This window comes from Engystomops pustulosus, chromosome 9, assembly GCF_040894005.1.
Source record: "Engystomops pustulosus chromosome 9, aEngPut4.maternal, whole genome shotgun sequence".
Lineage (NCBI taxonomy): Eukaryota > Metazoa > Chordata > Amphibia > Anura > Leptodactylidae > Engystomops > Engystomops pustulosus.
Genome location: NC_092419.1, coordinates 56,913,755 through 56,937,915, shown reverse-complemented (window position 1 = coordinate 56,937,915; position 24,161 = coordinate 56,913,755). Strand labels below are relative to the sequence as shown.

Genomic DNA, 24,161 nt, shown 5'->3' with positions numbered 1-24,161 from the left:
CGTTCCCCTGCTCCCCCATCAGCAGGTGGTGTCTCACCCCGCCCCGTCCTCTACCCCTAGCCCTCGGGTTAAACATTTTCCAAATTAAAGTGTAAACTTGAAAAAAAAAAAATTTTGTGTTTATTTTTTTTTAGTTTTTTATTTTTTTTTAACAAAACGATGCTATCCTATTGCTATGGCTAGTTTCTAACCTACACTGACAGCACACAACTGGATTTTGTGCTTTGCAAGATGAGTTTGAGCTATAAAATGAAATACAGCTAAAAAAAAAAAAAAAAAAAAATCAGCAGACTCTGCCTAATTCTACTCAAACCCCTAATAAATTGTCCCACTTCGGTGTTTGAGGTGGATATGTGTGTCACTAAGAGCTAAACACAACGGTAGCAAGTCCCCCTGCAAATTCCTCACAATATGGTACTAGCTGCAAATAAAAAAAAAAAAAAATGTATAACGTTATTGTAGCCCTAAGAAGGGCTGTTGGGTTCTTGGAGAATCACTCCTGCCTAACACTATTCTAATAGAACACCCTAAAGCTTTCCCTGACCAGCAGCAGCTCTCTCCCTAGCGGCATCCAGACACAGAATGATCCGAGCAGCGCAGGCAGGGGCTAGTCTATTCCAGGATCACCTGATCTGGCCAGCCAACCACTGCTTTCGACGTGTAAGGGTACCACGTCATGCTGGGTGGAGTGCAGAGTCTCTTGGCTTGTGATTGGCTCTGTTTCTGGCCGCCAAAAAGCAAAATGGCGGGAGATGCCATTTTCTCGAGCGGGCGAAGTATTCGTCCGAGCAACGAGCAGTTTCGAGTACGCTAATGCATACTCAAGCATCAAGCTCGGACGAGTATGTTCGCTCATCTCTAATTCCGATCAATACCAATGGGGGAGACAGACATAGAGAACTGTTGAGATGTGAGGCACGATGGATTTTAAAGACAGAAGCAGAGGGCCCAATTGGCCTTAATGATAAGAATGATATGGCAGTATTTCTATGATTCATGATCGAGCTGACAATAATATGAAATAATAACACTCATCATTCTGTTCTATATCACATTGTTCATGTGGAGTGATTTTAACATGTTTTCGCTATGTTAAGTTTATGTCATGATGCATTTGTTTATCTTTACCTCTGTGGTTGTGGCAATCACGCAGGTCCGGAGTGTACGCGCATCTAATTGCGGTCACATGACATGACCGGACCACGTGATACCCACTACGGACGCACACACCCCTGGGATTCCCCACATCACATGACACTCCTTGACGGGTGACGTCAGCGGAGGGTGTATATACGCCCACATCCGCCCACGCCCCCCGTACGGCCAGACGAAGCGCAAGAGAGCGTGAAACGGCCCGTTGCCGGTTGCACAGCGTGTAGCACCTCCCTGCCCCATGCTTTGGTGTTGAATAAAAAGAAGATTTTCCTATTTGGGTGAGTGCCGCCTCTTTTTCTACCTTTCTACTCAGATGGTCTGATTGTCCCTACCATATACTGCAATACTACTGTATTATGTCAGGGTGCAGGGTAAGTTATAACACACAATTATATTGTTATACAAATGCTTAGAGAAAGCAAAGAGGCAGATTTGCAGTGCATCTGTAATGGGCTTTTGTAACCTGTCCTTAGTGAAAATTAGGTCCCAGGTGACAGGTTCCCTTTAAGATAGATAATATAGAATTTCTGCAGATATTAAGAGGAGGGGAGGGAGAACACAATTTATCACTATACTTACTGCTTCCGACTTGCTCCTGCCTGTGCCTCTTCCACCTCCAACAGGACCTGACGAAGTAGGAAGAGGAGGGATCAGAGCTTTCTCAAAGTTCTGCCTCTCTTCTCCTGCTCAGCAGCCAAGGTAGCTCTATAAAGATTCAATAATAACTACTAGCAATCAAATTCAGGCTTATTCGATTCTAGTGTCTTTAGTCTTTTGTAATAAAAATAATTAATCTGAATCCATCAGAAAAGATCATTGTTTAAGAAATCTGAGAATAAAAAGTAAATGTTTTGGTAGCAAACTCTTAACCCCTTGAGGACGCAGGGTTTTTCGGCTCATTTTTCGCTCTCCAACTTCAAAAATCCATAACTTTTTCATTTTTACGTGTACAGACCTGTGTGAGGGCTTATTTTGTGCGTAACAAATTTTACTTTCCCGTAATGTTATTTATTTTAACATGCCTTGTACTGCGAAGCTGCAAAAAAATTCCAAATGTGGAAAAATTGAAAAAAAAACGCACGTGCGTCACGTTCTTGTGGGCTCAGTTTTTACGACTTTCCCTCTTCGCTCCAAATAACATGCCTACTTTATTCTTTGGTTTGGTGCGATCGCGGTGATACCAAATTAATATAGGTTTTATTGTGTTTTAATACATTTTCAAAAATTAAACGAATGTGTACAAAAAAGAAAAAAAAATTTTTGCCATCTTCTGACGCTAATAACTTTTTCATACTTTGACGCACGGAGATGTGTGAGGGGTAATTTTTTGTGAAATGAGGCGACGTTTTCATTGCTGCCATTCTGAGGTCTGTGCGACATTTTGATCATTTTTTATTTCATTTTTTATGTTATGTAAAAAGGTGTAAAAGTCGCATTTCGGACATTTGGGCGCCATTTCCCGCCTCGGAGGTCACCGCCGCCCGTAACCGTTTTTATATTTTGATAGATCGGGCATTTTGGGACGAGGCGATACCTAATATGTTTGTGATTTTTACTGTTTATTATGTTTTATATCCGTTCTAGGGAAAGGGGGGTGATTTGAATTTTTAATATTTTATTAATTTTTTTTTTTTTTTTTAAACTTTTTTTTTCACTATTTTTTAGACCATCTAGGGTACATTAACCCTAGATGGTCAGATCACTCCTACCATATACTGCAATACAACTGTATTGCAATATATGGCATTTTTGCAGGTCATTCATTACAATGAGCCACTGGCTCATTGTAACGAATCTCCAGAAGCCAGGTAGCCTCGTGTCAAAAGAAGACCCGAGGCTACCATGGCAACCGATTAAATCGCATTAAAGATGGCGGCACCCGAGCGCCGCAGTTTTTTAAACGTCGCCGGCGACTTTGCCGGCGGCAATCACATGGTTAATAGCCACGATTGGTGCAAGCACCGACCACGGTTATTAGCGGTGGGGGTTTTCTGCAAAATGCAAAAACCCCCACCTTGTATGAAGAGGACTCAGCCCGTGAGCCCTCTTCATACATCCCTTATACCTCTGCGCCGTAGAGCTACGGCACAGAGCGTTAAGGGGTTAATATCAAAATATCCAGCAAAAAATAATGCAAACAAATTTTTACACTTGATACTAATTTATTTTCTTGTTCAAAACACCTTATGCATGATAATCATATTGTGTGCTCTACATAATAAATTGTATAATAATATTTAATAAAATGAATAAGCTATAGACCCACAAAATTAATAATCTATACATCGTATCTCACCTTGCAAATAAAAAGCCTCATATGTTCACATTACCAAAAAAAAAAAAAAAAAATGTATAGCCTGTACAATGTGACAATACAAATCTGCTCTGAATGGCGCTGCGTTGATCCCGTGCGCCCATACACTAGGCTATGACCACATATGGAGTATCAAACTTTATGATGCCACATATTTGAGCATCAAACTTTGCAGTGCATTTCAACATTTTAGTCATTATGAAAGTGTCATTTTTGGCCTAAATGAATGTATTTTCCAAAAAAAGTTAAATGTTTCTAAATCGCACTTCCATTTTGTTTTAACTCATGTATAAAACTTAAAGGCTTTATAGACTTCATCTAAGTTGTTTTACATATGTTGAGGGGTGTAGTTTATATAGTGGGGTAATTTATGGGGTTTTACTATAATTTAGGCCTTTCAAATTCACTTGGAAGCTGAGTTGTCCCTCAAAATGTGAGTTTTGGGATTTTTCATGAAAATTTGAAAAATCGCACCTAAAGTTCTAAGCCTCATAACATTACTAGAAAAAGGAGAGGATGGATAAAATATCATTCTAACATAAAGCAGACATTCTGGAAATGTTAGTTATCTAGCTTTTGGGGTTGTTTTACTTCCTGTCTGGAATGCAGAACATTTCAAACTTTGAAAATTAAGATTTTTTCCAAATTTTTCCGAATTATCGTGCGACATGTCAGATTCGAAAAATCTAATCTGGTCATTGAGCTGAAAACAAGCGTCAGTGATAAGGGAATAACAAATGGCCGGTAGGCTCGTAGTGGGACTTGCCATTCCCATCTGCCCAGTCCACACCTGGGGAAACTCAGGTGTCTGGGACTGTCCTCGATAGCGTGGAGTAAGAAGTCTTCTAGCAGAGCTGATGATGGCAAAGCTTGGATAGAAAGCCAGAACACTGTTTGCTACTGCTGGAGACTCTCTTGACTGTTCAAACCTGTGACCATATTGTAGTTAGTGGCCAGATGGCAATTGTTTATTTATGTTTTGTTTATCTGCTGCTTGTGAGTACCGCTGTTGAAGTTAATAAAACTCAACATTTGGACAAATAACCTTGGAGTCTGTGTCATTGCCAACCACCCAGTAACTCCATATCCTGAAAGTACTTTTCATTAAATAAGAGGGTTTTGGGTTGCACTTTGGCCACCTGGTCTATGAAAAGTTTTCCATCACTGGTCTATAGCCCTTAAATGTGCAAATCTGTGCTGTGATTAGTTTCACTGGGAAACATTGATATTTTCTCCATTAGACTGTTTCATGAATGCCCCCATACGTTAAAGGGAACAAAGAAGACTTCTTAAAGGAAATTTACCATAAAAACATACACCCAGGCACTGTGACATTGGTAATCTTCTTATACTTGTCATCCATGGGCTTCTTACTTCTAAAATAAACTTTTTGGGTTCCTAGGGGTGTTAAAATAGCTTCACAGGCTGTTGAATCTATAAATAAGAGTCCCTGGCCCTCTTTTGTTTTTATATTTCCATTTTTCACTCCCCACCTACAAAAGAAAAATCTATAATTTTTATTTTTCTGTACACACAGCTGTGTGTGAGCTTGTTTTCTGCATAACAAATTGTGTTTCCAGGCTCTTAATACACAAATCAGCTGCTGCAAAATATAGATTTTAGCTGCTGTAAAACTTCCTAATACACAAATTGGCTGCTGCAGAACCTCACAATACATAACAGCTGCCCTGTCCACAATGGGCTAGGGATTTCTACTTAAAATAATAATGTAATAAACAAAGATAATCTCTTTTAAAAAGTTAATTAAAAAGTGATGTTGACGTCACAGTGGTTAAAAGCGATCTGGGTGCTCAGACCTACTTGTCCCTTTCTCTCTACAGTTAAAATCACTATGGGTGTTCAGAGTATTTTCTCAACAATAAGAGAAACAATGGGAAAACCACAAACACTTCTCATTGTGGTCAATGGCACTCTGGGTATTTAAACCTGGTTATCCTTTCTGCGGCAAAAGAAGCAATGGGAAAAACCACAAACCCTTTCTCTCACTGTGACTAAAATTCTGGTAATGCAGAAAGTCAAAATTTAAAGTTCTGGGAATGTGGAATTAAAATATTTTAAGTTGAAGCTAAAAGAATGTTTGATTGAAAAATTGATGCCCCTGGAATGCAATATTATTTAGACACTGGCAAAACCAAATACAGCGTGATTCATGGCCAGTTCATCTCAACAAAGTTAAGGATTTCCACATCCGCAAGGCATAGATGGCAAGCTATGGACATGTGTCCAATTTTCCCACCCACAAAGACTTGTGGACAGATAATCCCAACCATGTGAGGTTTTGCAAAAGTCCACTTTGTGTTCCACATTGTAGCCATGGAATTCTTTTTGCATTGGCAACCTTCTCCTCGGGCTGTCACTGAGCTCTCAAAGTGAGATGAGAATGCCGCCAGGTGTGCTTGCTCCAAACTGCACTTGTACTCTCTCTCATTTTAGTCCCAGACTCTAGTAGTGATTGATACAACACATATGAGGTAGTGGTTGCTTCATCAGTCTGAATGGTAGCATTTCAAAAGCCAGCAGCTTGTCGAGCAATGGACCAAACTTTCGCTTTCTCTCCATGATTTGGTGGGATGATGAACTGAACGAATGGTGTGGACAGGCATGGTGATGGTGACGCTGTTGCAGGTGGCGTCACCTGCCCCTTTTACGGGAGGTGTTCTTTTGATTGGGAGAAGACTGGGTCAACTGAAGTAGCAAGGCAAGCCTTAGATGCCTCAACTTAATGTGGCTTATTGGCGCTTTCCAGTATTCGCTGCATACCCTGCAACCTACTCGCACCAGAGGAACTTGGAGCAGGCAGAACCAGAAGACATCCTCAAAGTCAGATCAGATCTTCAAAGTCAGTGATCAATAAAGCAGCTTAGCGCTTTTTCCCAAACATAGACACAGTTATAAACAACAGAGGTTGGCCTCTGGGTTTGTGGGTGCAGAAGCAATCAAATTCAGTAACTTTGAAGTTCGGGTCCTCTCATCATTACTCAGGACGCCAATGTGGTTGATCCTGATAGCAGGGGAAAATGAGTAAGAGCACAGGAGAGACTACAAAAGTGGAGGCCATGGAGCCTACTGTTACTGGCCAAGATGGCACTGATGACTAATGTGGGGGTAACTTGTGTTTTTGTTAATATTATAGGACAATGAATTCTTAAATACCAAATGCTTGAATGCATTTAAAACAGAACAGGGGGTTTGCAAATTATGAAGAATTCTAAAGCTCACTGTCAAGGAAATATTATTCTTGAATGTGTAAGATTTGTTGAACTATTGGGCAATTACAAACTGTGTTGAAATATATGGTATCCATTGAAGCGTCCAGGCCACATTTACAACATCCTCGAGATCCTTACAACCTGATAAACTCTGACCTGCAGAATGTTCTCTGGTGACCTCAAAAGCCATTTGGTCACCTCTCCTCTGCACCTACCCCCACCCCTGCATCTAGGAATTTGGAAACAAAGAACTGTTTAAATATTCCTGGACTCTCCCCCCTCATTAACATTTTGCCCAATCGTGAATGACCCTCTGGACTAATTAATGAATGGGAGGTTCTGAAATCTGAACCAAACTGAGAAGTTATAAAACAATATGAAATCCAAGAATTGGCGTTCACATTTTGGGGGCTGCTTGACAAGCTGAGTGTGTTCCTCATTTCTCCCACCTCCAGGGATCAGGATTTACTTTAAGTTTGTAAGTTTCTGTTATTTTTCTCCCTTTTTATTTTATAACTGTTTTGCCGTGTTGTGTGTCATTTTATTTTGTAATTCTTTTTTTTAATATCTTTTTTATGCACTGATCAACTTTTGGTAATTAAAGCTTTTCACTTTAATTTTGGTCCCTGTATGCTCTGCGAACTCATAGCCTTGTGAAGTGTGGTTAGCTGTGTGACTGCTAGAGTGCTGAGTGTGCATGTCTAGTGGTGTGACAAGGTGACTGCCTGAGAAGCAAGAGTTGTTGTAGAGTGGGATACTTATTGGTCCCAGTATAAATGCAATAAGTGGTGGCAGCGGGTCTGGTGCTGGAGCTGTATGAGGTGTGATTTATGCTCAACTTGTGTCCTGAGTGAAAGGTGAGCGCAAGTTTGAGTAGGCTAAATTAACCCGTACAGTTGCACCCCACGCCACGTGACGAGGCGTCGTCGTCCTCTCCGTGACAAATTGGTGGCAGCGGTGGGATAAATTCATTTTTGTCAGAGCATTAAGTGTTGGGATTAAGTAACTGACCCCTGCACTTAAGGACTAGTGGAATCCTTGCGAGGAGTACCCTAGTTTTACACGGACCAAATCAGTGCTGTTCTAAGACACACGTGCAAACAGTTCCCCTACCCCGTTTTTCTTTTCTATCTTTTATTTGGCAAAGGTTGCACTCAGTGATGGCAACCATCTACAAGAGACAGAGCAAGGAGGCTCTAGTCCACCTCTGTGAGCAGAGAGGCATCGACCCGGCTGACAAGTCCAAAGAGCTGCTGGTTTGTGCTTTGATGGAGCAAGATGCAGAGCAAGGATCTGGCACGGCTCAAGGGAGCCAAGATATGGACATTAATCCTGGAAGAGTTTCCCCTGAGGCTACCCAAAGCAGGAGCCCTCAGGAAGGCATGGATTTATCCTTACAAATGGCCCTACAGCAGCTAGGTGACTGTGATCCTAGCCTGCGTCTGCAGCTTATCCTTCAGTTCAATCAGGCGGCCGCAGAGCGAGAGAAGGAGAGAGCGGCCGCAGAGCGAGAGAAGGAGAGAGCAGCTGCAGCACGAGAGGAGAGAGCAGCCGCAGAGCAAGAGAAGGAGAGAGCGGCTGCAGAGCGAGAGAAAGAGAGAGAGGCCGCAGAGCGTGAGTGCCAGGCTGATAGAGAATTCAGGCTGGAAATGGCGCGTATTGAAAGGGGTATCAATTCCTTGCAACCCCAATCCCAAGATGTAGACCCCAAGAGGCCTCGTCAAGAACGTTTTCCAGTACTGGACAAGGATGGGGACTTGGACATTTTTCTGCGGTCTTTTGAGAAGACCTGCAGACAATACCATCTGCCCCGTGAGCAGTGGGCACAGTATTTATGCCCAGGGTTAAGAGGCAAAGCCCTGGAAGTATTTGCTGACCTTCCTCTTGAGCTTGATGAGGACTATGATGCTATAAAAGCTGCTTTGATTAAAAAGTACAACCTAACTCCAGAGGTGTGCCGCAAGAAATTCCGGAGCGTAAAGCGAGGACCAGCTGACAGCTACGCTGATACAGTAGGAAACTTACGGACTACCTTTCTACAGTGGACCCGAGGACTTTCTGTCAACAGCCGTGAGGACCTGGAGGATCTCATGATAAAAGATCAGTTTTTGCACATTTGTCCTGTGGATGTACGACAGTTTGTTTGTGACAGGGAGCCTAAAACTGCGAATGAAGCTGCGCAGATTGCGGACACCTATGCCGCCAACAAGATGTCAGAACCCCGAAAGGCTGTTGCAAACAGCTGGAATGGAGGTAAGCCGGTGGGGAATTCCCCTTTTTCTGCAAACCAACCACCAGGGCGACCTTTTCTGGTGCTCCAGGGACTAAAACTGTTATTGACAATCGCAAATGTTTTACCTGTAACCAAGTGGGATATCTTAGTGTTGCATGTCCCAACAGGAAGAATACTCCCAGAACATTGTCTGGATCATCACCCTCTGTTTTATTTGTGGCTGGGAAAGTGGGGAAAAACAATGATAATCTTTAGTCTGTTACCGTGGGCAATAGGGTCACCGTTGGATTAAGAGACACTGGAGCAGAAGTGACCCTTGTACGTCCAGAAATGGTGGACTCAAATGACATTATTCCAGGAAAAACATTGTCTGTAATAGGGGTTGGGGGAGCTAGCCCTGCTGTACCAATGGCCCATGTGTATCTAGACTGGGGGGCAGGAAGGGGTTTGAGGACTGTGGGCGTATCCAACACTATTCCAACTAATGTGTTATTAGGCACTGACCTTGGCAGAATGGTATCTCAATATGTTCCTACTAACCCCTTGATAACAATTGAGGAACACTGCTCTCCTCAAGTAGATTGTAATGAATTTGAGAAAAGTAATGATGTGAAGGGAGGGCTAAACTCAGATCCCCCTCCAACTGCTATACTAGACTTACCTGAAGGGGATGCTGAGGAAACTTCATATGTTGCAGCTGTGACTCGCAGTCAAAGTGAATTTAATCCTCAAACTGTGGTGTCCACAGGAGAAGAGGATGAATCGTGTAACCTTCTGCCTGGGGTTCAGCTAGTACACCCAGAGAATCAAGACTCTAGCTCTTGTCCAGCTCTTGCATCAGGCCTTGACTTCCATACTGATAGTCAGAGCTTTATGCAGGCACTGCAGACAGATACTACCTTGGAGAAGTTAAAACTTCTTGCAGGTAAACCTCCTACTGAGTCTGACAAAGAACAGGTGTTCTGGGAAGAAGGAAAGCTCTATATGGAGGGTATTTCCACTGATAAACAAAAATTCTGGGATTGTGAGAAACGCCTAGTTGTTCCCTATAAGTTCAGAGAAAGATTGCTGAAGGTTGCCCATGAAATCCCTCTAGCTGGGCACCTAGGGATACAAAAAACCAAAGCTCGCTTGACGCACAATTTTTATTGGCCCAAGATGGGCACTGACATTGCTAATTACTGTCGGTCTTGCACAGTTTGCCAAAGGGTGGGAAAAACTGGGAATATTCATAAGGCTCCACTGATTCCTCTACCAGTAATCGATGAGCCTTTCCAGCGGGTGGCTGTATATATCATTGGACCCCTTAAAATACCTAGCAGCTCAGGAAAGAAATTTATTCTTACAGTAGTGGACTATGCCACTAGATACCCAGAAGCTGTAGCCCTGTCTTCCATACGTGCAGATAAGGTAGCAGATGCATTATTGACTGTTTTCTCTCGTGTTGGGTTTCCCAGGGAAATGTTGACTGATCAAGGTACACAGTTCATGTCTAATTTGATGCAAAGCCTCTGTAAGAAAATGCAGGTAGAACATTTGGTAGCCACCCCCTATCACCCTCAGACTAATGGTTTGTATGAACGTTTTAATGGGACCCTGAAACAAATGCTTAAAATGCTCATTGAGACTGTAGGGAGAGACTGGGAGCGGTACCTTCCCCATCTCTTGTTTGCTTACCGGGAAGTACCACAAGCATCCACCGGTTTCTCCCCATTTGAGCTTATTTATGGGAGAAGAGTAAGGGGGCCTCTTGATCTGATTAAGGACACTTGGGAAGGTAACGTAGGGACACAAGGAGTCTCTGTTGTAGAATATGTACTGAGACTCAGGGAGAAGATGCAGACCCTGAGTAACTTAGTGCATGAGAATATGTCCATAACCCAGACCAATCAGAAACTTTGGTATGACCGAAATGCCAGACAGAGGATATATGAAGAAGGTCAGAAGGTCTGGGTGCTGGTTCCCATGTTGCAAAACAAACTACAGGCTGCATGGGAGGGCCCCTATACTATATGCAAACGATTAAATGATGTTAACTATGTTGTGGCCCTCGATGAGGCAAATAAACGCCAAAAGGTTTTTCATGTTAACATGTTAAAAGCACATCATGACAGGGGAGCTTGTGTGATGCCTGTTTGTAGTTTGCCAGAGCAGGGGGATCCTCTATTAGACCTTGTGTCTGAGCCACAAAGCAAATGGTCCCTTGAGACTGCACAATTCAACCCCCACCTCTCCCATACTCAGAAGTGTGAGCTCAGGGAGGTACTCAATGCCTTCACAGATACCATCACCCAGAAGCCTGGGAGAACTCATTTAGCTATTCACAGGGTGGACACTGGCAATCACCTGCCCATAAGGCAATCTGCTTATCGAGTTTCAACTGAGGTCAAATCTAATATGAAGGATCAAATAGAAGAGATGTTGGCCCTGGGCGTAATACAAAAATCTCAGAGTGCATGGGCCTCCCCTGTAGTCCTTGTGCCAAAGAAGGACAGAACCACACGGTTCTGTGTGGATTACAGAAAGCTAAACCTAATTACCACATTTGATGCTTACCCCATGCCAAGAATAGATGAGTTATTAGATCAGCTGGCTAGTGCTTCCTACCTTACCATTATGGATCTAAGTAGGGGGTACTGGCAAATCCCTATGACAAAGGACGCTCAGGAAAGGTCTGCCTTCATAACTCCCTTTGGGCTGTACGAATTTTTGGTCATGCCATTTGGTATGATAAAATGCCCCTGCCACCTTCCAAAGGTTGGTCAACCAACTCCTGGAGGGACTGGATAGCTTTGCAGTTGCATACCTTGATGACATAGCCATTTTCAGCAACTCATGGGGGGAACACCTGCAACATCTGACACAGGTGCTGGAAAGACTCAAAAGGGCAGGTTTGACTGTCAAACCGGAGAAATGTCAGCTAGAAATGTCAGAAGTGCAATATCTGGGACACTGTGTCGGAGGTGGGGTGCTACGGCCTGAACAGGGGAAAGTAGATGCCATAACCACATGGCCCACCCCTAGAACTAAGAAACAAGTCATGTCTTTCCTAGGGACAGCCGGCTATTATAGGAAATTTGTGCCAAACTACAGTGCACTGGCTAAACCCTTGACAGACTTAACCAAGAAAAAACTTCCCCAAATTGTTGCATGGACCAATCAGTGTGAGGAATCATTTTCAGCCTTAAAAGCTGTATTGGCCAGTTCACCTGTCCTCCAGGCCCCAGATTTCACCCGTAGATTTTTGGTACAAACTGACGCCAGCACATACGGACTAGGTGCAGTCCTTAGTCAGGTAAACCCGAAAGGAGAAGAGCACCCAATACTTTACTAAGTAGGAAACTGTTGCCCCGGGAGGTTGCATATGCCACAATTGAAAAAGAGTGTCTGGCAATTGTGTGGGCTCTGCAAAAACTGCAGCCATATCTGTATGGGCGTAACTTTACGGTGATCACAGATCATAATCCACTTAGCTGGCTTAACAGGGTGGTTTGAGACAATGGGAAGCTGCTCAGATGGAGCCTGGTCTTGCAGCAATATGATTTCACAATTCAACACAAGAAAGGTAGTGAGCATGGGAATGCAGACGGCCTCTCTCGCCAGGGGGAGCCAGAGGTAGAAGTGCGCCAAGAAGATGGCAAGTGAGCCAATCTCCTAGGCACAATCAAAAAAGGGGAGGTGTCAAGAAAATATTATTCTTGAATGTGTAAGATTTGTTGAACTATTGGGCAATTACAAACTGTGTTGAAATATATGGCATCCATTGAAGCGTCCAGGCCACATTTACAACATCCTCGAGATCCTTACAACCTGATAAACTCTGACCTGCAGAATGTTCTCTGGTGACCTCAAAAGCCATTTGGTCACCTCTCCTCTGCACCTACCCCCACCCCTGCATCTAGGAATTTGGAAACAAAGAACTGTTTAAATATTCCTGGACTCTCCCCCCTCATTAACATTTTGCCCAATCGTGAATGACCCTCTGGACTAATTAATGAATGGGAGGTTCTGAAATCTGAACCAAACTGAGAAGTTATAAAACAATATGAAATCCAAGAATTGGCGTTCACATTTTGGGGGCTGCTTGACAAGCTGAGTGTGTTCCTCATTTCTCCCACCTCCAGGGATCAGGATTTACTTTAAGTTTGTAAGTTTCTGTTATTTTTCTCCCTTTTTATTTTATAACTGTTTTGCCGTGTTGTGTGTCATTTTATTTTGTAATTCTTTTGTTTTTAATATCTTTTTTATGCACTGATCAACTTTTGGTAATTAAAGCTTTTCACTTTAATTTTGGTCCCTGTATGCTCTGCGAACTCATAGCCTTGTGAAGTGTGGTTAGCTGTGTGACTGCTAGAGTGCTGAGTGTGCATGTCTAGTGGTGTGACAAGGTGACTGCCTGAGAAGCAAGAGTTGTTGTAGAGTGGGATACTTATTGGTCCCAGTATAAATGCAATAAGTGGTGGCAGCGGGTCTGGTGCTGGAGCTGTATGAGGTGTGATTTATGCTCAACTTGTGTCCTGAGTGAAAGGTGAGTGCAAGTTTGAGTAGGCTAAATTAACCCGTACAGTTGCACCCCACGTCACGTGACGAGGTGGCGTCGTCCTCTCCGTGACACTCACCTTCTATCCTGATCTCCCTAAGCAATGTAAGTGGGCAGTGTTGTGCTCTTCAACTGCTTAATCAATTGACTGCTCCTTTAAGAGCAGTCAATTGTTTAAAATTAAAATTGAAATGTTCCCGACCACTTCTCCTCTCATCCATTACAGCATTGGACTTCTGTTCTCCATTTTCTGTGATTAAGCAATGATGCCACTGTAGCATCAGCCACATTGCAGGCTTTGACATCATTCTGAAGTGCCAAGAACTGAAACACAGTGGATGTTACTCCAATGTAATCACCTACCCTTAGTTTTTGGTCATTTTGTTTTCACTATGTTTTTGTGGATTATTGTCCCAATCATTGTCTGATTCAGTCGAATGCTACCTGGACATGACAGCCCTTATGCCCCTATGGATCCCTTATGTCTTAAGGGGGGCCCCCAGCATGTCTTGATCCGGGCACTTGCCCAGGTGCTGGCACTGACCCTGTGCCTGAGTGTCATCAGTAGGTGAGTTCCACTCATGCACTAATGGCAATTGAAAGAGGCTATTTCTACAGCCACATCCCAGCAGTGTATAACAAATTCTTGTTTTTTCTTGACAACCCCTTTAACACAGTTACACTATTTTAGCAATACAGCATGCCTGCAAAATGGCACTGTATTCTCTACTGCAGAGAGCTGGTAACTAGGACAGGAATAGGGCCTGCTCAATCCTTTGTGGATCAAGCAGTCGGCTCACGCACAGGACCCTGGAATTCACAGCTGTGTGTATGAGCCCATAGAAGTGATAAGGGCCGTGTTGCTGACAAACAGCTACAACAAGTCCTCAGTTCCTCTGCATGAGCCCTAAGCTTCAGTTATGTACAGTTGCCTAAGTCTTTGCCCTTCTGATGTGATGGGGCATCATGTCAGCACCATGTATGGAGACTAGAAATAATGTAGGAAACTATGGGACCAGGATTAAAGATACAGATATTTAGCTTTGATTTCCTTTGTATTAATTGTAAGCAGTATTGAACTTGTAATTTCCTGAATATATCTTAAAATCACATTTTGTGTCAAGACAGGCCTCCACAGCGATTGCCTTAATAATGGTTGGTATTTAATGGAAAATAAAACATCACACAAAATATCGTAGAAATTATAGTATTTTTAGGTTTAAGGATTAAGTGATTAAGGATTAAGTACTGTTGTTGTAGTGTTTTCATGATCTGTCCATTATCTGCTGTAGTTTAATTTAATACTACACCTCTCCAGTGTTTTTTTTTTTTTTTTGTTTAAATCAGTTGGGTGGTTATGCCACATAACTGATGAAAAACCCAGCTCGGGTTTGAAATGCATCTTACAGGCCTTTTTAATATATTGTTATAATTCAAACAATAAAGAAACTTTTAAACTAAAAAAAGATTGGTGCCATTCCTAGTATGGAAATCCACCTTTGTATTGCAAGCTTTCACCCTCAGCGTTCTAAGCCGAGCATCTCTGGACATGCTGCCATCTCACTCATCATTAATACAGATGCTAGACTTTGTTGTACCGAAAGTACAACACACAAAGGTGAGCAGATTTTTTTTTCCTGATATATTAATTAATATTTGGATTTTACGCATGTGGTGCACCTGCACTCTCTCTATTTTATCTTTCAATTTTATGATAAGAAGATAAAGGAGATGATGAGGAAGAGATAAGAGTTGGCCAGAAGAAGAGGCTATGCCAAGTCAGCTGCTATTAATATGTGATGGCTGTTTCTGAATCTGCAGGTTTGGAGACGAAAATCTGATCTTCCCATGCTGTAAATGGGAGGATCCGTTATCGTATCCTGAAGTAAAGGTTGCATAGTGTGCAGATGATTTGTTGTTTTTAGTTGAATTTGGTGTGGATTCTGGGCATCTTATTAATTGGAATTAATCCATCTTGACAGAAATCCACCTTGATTCCCGTGCCACCAGCTGCGGCATTGGTTCCGATCACTGCTCAATTCAAATCCTTGGGCAAATTAATAACAAAACGGGTCTACTTAATATGAAATACATTAGCCTGGTAGGAGGGGTAAACCTAATTAAAATGGCCACCATACCACAACTTTTATATATTTTACATAATTCCTGTTTTTTTCCGGCAAGTTGATGCCATCTTTCGTGACTTTATCTGGATGTCACCGTTCCTTCTGTGGGCACACCACTTTCACATTGAGTAAAGTATGGTTTAAAAGTAGGACCTAATTTATTATAGAAAAGGGTCACTAATATTATATCTCTATGGAGTAACTTCTAACCTCTGGGACATATATCCACTTCAGAGTTTCTAGTCCTGGGAGCATGCAGGAATTAGATATGTTACCCTAATATTTCAGGCTATTTCAGGATGCAGACTTTCAGGAATTACAGGAGGATTTGGGCTTCCACGCACCTGCTTTTAGCAATTCTTGCAGTTATGTCATGTTTTGAATGCTCAGACTCAACACTCTCCTCTGGAATTGCAGGCAAATTTAACAGTCAATTTGCTAACAGCAGAGGGTTCTTTTAAGAGCCTTATCTCCATGTTAGATGTACATACTGTATAATGAATAAGCTGCTGGACAGTGATTTGATTCAGATAGTAGAAAGACAAGACATGGGCGGCATTGATTTGGATATGTTTTTGAGATCCTGGCTGCTATTTCATTCAATGAGGCTTACATGCACTCCCATCTCTTGTACATAGAGTGCACCACACCCCAACTTTATCCTGGGCAGGCTGATGCCTCCTGCCTTCAATGTTCTGATGAATCTGCTGACCTCATGCACATGTTCTAGGATTGCCCATCTATACAAACTTACTGTAATGACAGACACACAAGTTGAACAATAAACTTTTACTTAAGAATTAATATGTACAGCAAATGTACACATAATGCAGAAAATAATTTTTCAAATAATGAGGTTGCTTTAGTCTCACTGCAGGAATGTTTGTCTTTCCTCAGTCGCACACCTGTCCTAAGATCTCACCTGCAGGCTGTCCTGTCCTGTTTCAAACCATTCGGATTATGAGCTAAGTACTTCCCCTTTTTTCTTAGGGGATTATTCTCCGTCAGAAGTACTCCGGTCAAAGATCCACACTGCAGTCCCTTGTAACACCCCCAATTCCAAACATCCCACTGCTTGGGATCCTAGGATCCATGCCCACTCTTCCTCTAATGGCTATTTAGAAACTGGATGTTCAGAAGATCCTCTGGGTTATAAACTACTTACTGCTCAATGGTTGGATATGGGACCCCTATGATAGCAGAAATTGATTAACAACATGAATACTTTAATTTTTATGGAAGAATATGTTTATCTGAAAAGAGATGCTGTTAAAATCAATTCATAAAACAATTGAGTGCCAAGTCTACCTTCAATGTCCCTTCATAGGGAAGCAAAAATTGTTGTTCCAGCCATATGTCAAACTCTCCAGGTTTTTTAATTTGTAATATCCAATTCAAATTAGGTTATTGTAACTCACTTTGGAGCTTGCTCACTTTGCTTGTAATACAAGTGACTTATCTGGGTAGCTAGATAAGGAGAAAAAATATTCACGGTGCAGGGGATCCAGCATCAAATTACGTGCAAACACGGCTGTTAAGACATCTTAGAAAAGTTTAATCTTCAGTTAGGTAGCTAGGTTACTGTAGCTAAAGGGGAAAGAAAGGGTGCCAAGAAAAGGAAGGGGCATACTACTTCTCAACACCCAAGCAAAATTGCAAAATTGTGCAATGATGTATGGGTGTCAGTGTTAGAAATGGCAGCTCTAGTGTATACTGCTCTCTCCAAAAAGCTGAAGGAGACGCCAAGCTAGTAAAAACGGGTAATGGTAGTAAAGGAAAGACAATTTGTGGTTGCATGGGACTCTATAGACAGAATAATTTGTAGCCAAGAAAGTCTCAACCAAATGGTTTGCGGTCCCCCTGATGCCAGGGTTTGGCATGTGGTGAAAAAGTGGATACATTTCTGGGAGGGGCTAGAGATGTCCCAACGGTCATGCTCCATGTGGGAACCAATGAATAGATGGTGAAGCTGAAGACTTAAAGGGGTATTCCAGGAATCAGCATAATTCATATACAAGTGGGCACTCAAAATATAAGCTAATGTGTAATTAGTTGTTATTTAAAATTTTGCTCCCATTAGCAGAAAATGCTGATGACATACACTGTAATGAAGAATTAAAATGCTACTGGCCCTTTCATCAGTCCGCTAATATCCTCCGCGCGGTCCGTTGCAAGACAGAAAATGGCTGCTGGTCACATGTCCACATCACATGTCCTGTACCTGCCTGGGCAGGTCACGTGATCACCACTATGTTTGGCTGTAGTCAGTTGGTTGCAGTGCATCCAGTATGGCCAGTGTTGTGGTGATGGCAGTTACACATCATTACTATGGTAACAGAGCAAGAAAACCTGTTAGACCATTACTGGGAGCAGAGCATAAATGGTAGGAGGAGTTGCTGAGAACTAAAGGATCATGGAACTTGTAGTTTCCAGTGGCAGCCATCTTAGTGATAACTCCACCTACTTTAGAGAGGCCATAAATTTTGTAAATCATAAAATCAAATTATTTAAGCTCCGTTTTGTTACTAATGACATTGAGTATTGTTGTATTTATTTATTTATATCATCATGGGTTTTTGTGTCAGACGTTCATATTCCCGGAATACCCCTTTAAGATTAATTATACAGCTAGGAAAAAATAGGTTAAGGGAAGTACTTCCATAGTAGTATTCACTGGAATATTACTTGAACTACACAGTGAAGACAACTGGAGCTCAGGGGGTTATTTGCACCTCAATGGAATGGGTGTAACTTGCATTTGAATGGAATGGTGTCATATGTACTTAGGGAGAAGATCCTAGCAGGGTTGGTGGTGTATTTAAACTAGGATTGGGAGGAGGACAAGAAAGAAACTAAAGGGATAGACAGGTCAGAGAGAGGGGCAGTATATGTAGGTTCAATCAGACTACCTTGGGTTAAATTACTCTAGGGGGTCTGAAAAATAGTTTTAATAAAAACAAAAATGTAAAAAGATACATAAAAATACAAAAAAATTCAAAAACCCCCCCTTTCCTAATATAAAACTAAATAAACAGTAAAAATCCTATACGTTATTATCAGCATTGATCCCTGTAACGCAAAATGGCACCCAAATGCCTGAAACTCCACTTTTTTGCCATTATGCAACATGTAAAAAATTTAACAAAGTGATAAAGTCTGTGCAGTCCCCAAAATGTTAGCAAAGAAAATGTCAGCTTATCCTGCTCCATACACCGAAGAATAAAAATGTTATTTGTGCCAGAAGATGGCAAAATAATTTCTTTTGTACAGAAAGTTTTAATGTTTTTAAATGTATTAAAACACAGTGAAACCTATATCAATTTGGTATCCCAAATCTTTGATCATAGCGACCCAAAGAATAAAAGAGAGGTGTCATTTCTAAGCCTACAAGAAAAAAGCACAAATTTGAAAGTTTTTTGCCAGTTTCATGTACACAGCATGAAATATTAAATATCGGCAATTTGAAGTACAATTTATTACAGTAAATAAGCTTGCACACATAAAATGGCAAGTCCTTAAGGGGTTAAAAAGGCGAATTTCCCCAAATTTTAGGCTGCATTACAGGATATAGACTGGGATTAGATACTGTCACATGATGCTACTAATGTTAAATGGGAGACATTTAAATCTATATTGGGTCATTACACTTCTAAATTAATTCCTATTGGTAAAAAGTATATATTTGATAGGTCACCTGAAGGCTTTAATAATTGCAAAACACAACACAAAATTGTAAGAAGTAAATTAAATCAGCTAAATTCAAAGTGAAAGACAAGTGGCAAATCAAATCCCCCAAAATTCTTTGTATTAAATTCTTCATATAAATAAAATAAAAAAAAAAAAGGTTAGAGCAGTTAACATATGCCACTGTATGTGGTAAGAACTTTAGAATGATTTAGCTTACCTACATGATTTTGAGATTGTTTGAGATTTTGAGATCTAAAATTTAGCATTTAAAAGGAGTACAAGTCCTTGCTGAGGCAAGTTGTACATGAATGAGTTTGTTACCAGGGGATGCAAAGGCAGTTTGTCAAAACAAACTCCAGTTATGTACAACTTGCCTTAGGATTGCTTCAGATGAGCGGGTTTGACAAATGAAACCCAGACCATGTGGTGGATGCATTTCAACAGGGAAGGGACCCTGAGCAAGGAGTTCCTGAATTTTTATAGTCCTGTGCAAATATGATTACCCAAAGTTTACTCAAAGATCAACTGCTCCTTCTCAACTGCACTCCACTTTCAGAATCGTGTTCAAAATGCCAAGAAAAATGCGAGAAATTTGAAAAAGTGTGGTGGTTGGGGAAATGGAGCCTATTCTAAGGTTAAGGCCATAGATACCCCAAGAAAATAAAAAGTTGTAGCACTCTAGTGAAAAACAAACACGTGTGTAATATTGTGCTAATATTAAGCTTCTAAACACTTTTTTTAGCCTTTCGAGAATATCTGACCAGTATCACTAGCACAACCAAAAACTTCAGTTGTGTTTAAGTATACATAAAGCAAGCTTTATTTCTCTATCACACATATTCAAATGTGAAAAAATAATAAAAACATTCTTCACACAATTCTAGTTAAAAACATACAGCTCATTTCATCAGCCCACACTAAAAATAAACTTTTTTTTACAATAAACCTACCCCCTTCATCTTCAAATTTCCTTCACAATTCAACAAATACAATAGGTAAAACAGTATATTGTATACTTACTGAGTTATTTGTGATCCTTATGATTGTCCCTGCTGATTGGCACAGTTCTATAAAGGATCGAGAGACACGTCTGATGAAGTGGATAAAGGAAAGCATGCTGTAGATTGAAGGTTTTTTTTTTTTTTTTTTTTTATTGTTCTGGCTTTTTTTTTTCATAATACTCCCAGTTCCTCTTTTCAGTTTCCTGTGTCAAGAGCTGGTAGAGTTTTGACTACTGCACACATGAGACTGAAATGGTAACTTCTTACACTGCATTCTCTATATTCAATATAGAGTGTATTATAGAGTGTATTATTAATATTAGTGTATTAATAAGTTTCCTTCAATAATATTAAAGGTAAATTTATCAGTAGAAACTGAACTAATAAACCACTACCAGTTTGTTGTAAATCAGAATAACATATTGATCATGTTTCTTCCATGGCACAACAGATGTTTATTGGTTGTATAAAGTCATGGAGCACACCCCTTCTGCAGTGATTGACATAATTCACTAGACTTCTGGAGAGCCAGTTATGATGTGTCCCTAGATGCAGGACTATCCAATCTTTGCAGTTTCGTAGTGCAGCATTTGCTAGAATTTGATGATAAAAATAAGATGTTGCAGAACTGGACAAAAAGGGTGTGAAGTTTGGATCCCGAAGCTGCATGCAGAGATAGTATTGGAGGCCCTTGAAGATGACACTATGGATAGTGAGGATACAGTCTGAGTCAGAAAGGGACACTTTGGAAAACATTTTCTCCCTGCAGGAGTATGCGGAGGAAGGGCTTAGCAAAGTTGTACAACTTTAACACCATACAAGAGATGCTGAATGAAGTGCAGCGGCGAGGCCTGAGGCTGTGAGAGCTTTCAAGGAGGTGATATGGCAACTACAGGACCAGTTCAATAGGATTATGAAATAAGTTCTTACAGGATAGGACAGTTGAAAGAGATGAGGCAGCAAAGGCCAACCTGACGTTCTACAATGTTTACTTGGCCACTATAATTAGGGAATAAGAGTTCACGTCTGCGAGAAGTACCATGAGCAGTACCTATATGACAGGAGACCGCTTGGGCCCTTTAAACTTGGAGTTCTTAAAGAATGCAGTCCATTCATTGAGAAAGAACTGTGAAGTGTCCCAGATAAAAGCAAGTTTCCCAGGTTCTGGAGATAGCCCTGTTGTCCCGCCCTCCATCTAGAGTAACCAGGGACCCCTCTGATAAAACTATTGACAGTATGGCAATAATAATAGTTAGATGGATGTACAAGGAACTGTTTGGGCAAATCATTGGCAAGTAGGGGGTTGTGTTGTTAGACAAATCAACCAGGAAGGGATTATATACAACACTGGGTATGTACGTGCTGCCCAGAATCCATCAAGCCAAAGAAGGGGTTAAATACTGGCATATGCCAACACACCAACCTACCCAAAAGCCTCTACAGCAGATTGTGAGGTGCTACACTTTTCAAAAGATCACCATGTCTGGATGGTATATTGGACATGTGAAAGTACCATGGAGAACCCTATTGAAGATCTTGGCATGACAGATAAAATTTTTGATGATGGCCATAGGAGCTGGCCAACCACTGAATATACATAAACCCACCCCGTGGTAGCCCAAGCACTCAAAACTGTGGGAATTGGTACATGCCTATACGCTGCCTCAACATATCAACCTGTGAGTTCCTAGAACTCAATCCTGCTGGCCAAAGTTCATGTGCCTGAGAGGAACATCCTCCTTCAGAGAAGCATCATGCTCCATGACCTATGCCATGAAGGTCAAGCAGAGAGAGACCCATAAATTTTATTCATATGTCATTTGGAGCAGTAGCCATCTGGGAGGCACGTGAGAAGGGAGCAAGTGGTGATCAACTAATAATCAGGAATAGTTATCAGCAGAACCAACCTGCATAGTTTGGGTCCATAAAGAATTTCACGGGTTTGGCCTCCACACATCTGGAGCCCAGAACACACATCACTATTCGGGATCCGTGTTCATGTTCAGGAAAATGTGCAAAGCTGCTTGATTGGATGCTGAAGCAGCCAATCAAGCAGCTTCCAGCAACCACAGATACAGGGGACATGCCTGTGATTGGCATTTCTGAACATGTGACAATGCAGTATAACAGCAGGGTCACACGTTCACGTCATTACACACAAGAGACAGCTAAGGATAGCTTGCTTCTCATCATAGGGTCAGTCAGCTAGGCGGCACTGAAACAGCAGTGTTAGAATTCGGGATGCGTGGATCCACTGGACCACTGCGGGAGATGGTACTAGCCGACACCTGGGACCGGAATCTAAGTGGCACCCAGCTTTCACCAGAGCCTGCCACAAAGTGGGATGGTCTTGCTGCGGCTGGGTACCACCAGGTCGTTCCACAGGTGCGACTAATCCGCGGTGGCAGCTGAGGTCTAGGTACCTTTACGGAAGACAGACTTGTGGACGGGTCCAGGCACAGGGTCAAAGCAGGCAGCAGAGATGCAAGGTCAAGTCCAAATCCGGGGTCAGCTGCAGTAGGTCCAGGCAGATGGGAACGGGAACACAGGCAGACGGGACACAGGAGCACAGCAACATTGAGGGCCTCTGGTAACACAGGAACACGGAGGGACGCTGGAAACACAGAAACACGGAGGGACGCTGGAAACACAGAAACACGGAGGGACGCTGGTAACACAGGAACACGGAGGGACGCTGGTAACACAGGAACACGGAGGGACGCTGGTAACACAGGAACACGGAGGGACGCTGGTAACACAGGAACACGGAGGGACGCTGGTAACACAGGAACACGGAGGGACGCTGGTAACACAGGAACACGGAGGGACGCTGGTAACACAGGAACACGGAGGGACGCTGGTAACACAGGAACACGGAGGGACGCTGGTAACACAGGAACACGGAGGGACGCTGGTAACACAGGAACACGGTGGGACGCTGGTAACACAGGAACACGGAGGGACGCTGGTAACACAGGAACACGGAGGGACGCTGGTAACACAGGAACACGGAGGGACGCTGATAACACAGGAACACGGAGGGACGCTGGTAACACAGGAACATGGCAACACAGGACTCAGGAGCAGGAACACACAGGTACGCAGGAATATCGCTGGGGAGCTTTCTAAGGCTGTGAGGCACAAAGATCTGTCGGGGAAGGCAGGAAGTGGGCAGCTCTTATAAAATTCCAGGAAATGGCCAGCACCAATTAGCGATGTGCTGGCCCTTTAAATCTTCGAGTGCTGCTGCACGCGTGGCGGGGCTGCACGCGGTGTGCTGACGAATCCTGAGCGGGAGTGTGGAAAAGTAAGGCAGTACGGGGGGACGATGGGGACCGTGGAGGTGCTGGGGACCGGGGCAAAATGTGGGTCACGTGGACACCAGTGACAGTAACCCCCCTTCCTTTGACCTCCCCCTCTTCTTGGTTTGGAGGAACCTCTGTAGGAGGCCACAGTCCAAGATATTGTCCTTGGGCTCCCAAGATCTCAATTCAGGCCCGAACTCCTTCCAGTCTTCAAAGAAGAACCAAGTCCCTCTCACTGTCTTCATGTCCAGAACCTCCTTTACCTCAAAGACATCAGTGGAGTCTGCCTCAGGAGCCGGAGAGATTGCTGAAGCGATGATGGCTTCAGGAGAGAGCAAGGAAGGAGGTTGGGATGCGCATATTGGGAGGAAGGCGGGGTTTATAAGCCATGGGATTTATGCGTTTTATCAACTCGAATTGCCCCAGAAAACGTGGACCAAGCTTGTAGCTGGGAATCTTCAAGCAGACGTATCTAAATGATAACCACTTCTTGTCACCCAGAGAGAAAATAATGGAATTTTCAGAGGAAGATGGTAGATCCGTAATAAAGTCCATAGCCACGTGAGACCA

At 42.4% G+C, this 24,161-nt stretch overlaps 1 protein-coding gene across 2 annotated transcripts in view; it reads right to left on the bottom strand.

The window, feature by feature from the left end:
- Positions 1 to 20,390, bottom strand: part of BTK (Bruton tyrosine kinase) — a 300,928-nt gene extending 280,538 nt beyond the window's left edge. The window contains exons 1-2 of one of the 2 annotated variants that reach the window (XM_072124772.1): positions 20,306 to 20,390; positions 1,735 to 1,860 (exon numbers count right to left, since the gene is read on the bottom strand). The gene's annotated coding sequence lies outside the window, so the exon portion shown is untranslated. Of the gene's footprint in view, positions 1 to 1,734; positions 1,979 to 20,305 lie in introns of those variants that run through there. The other variant, XM_072124771.1, reaches the window with a different exon arrangement.
- Between the last annotated feature and the right edge of the window lie 3,771 nt (positions 20,391 to 24,161).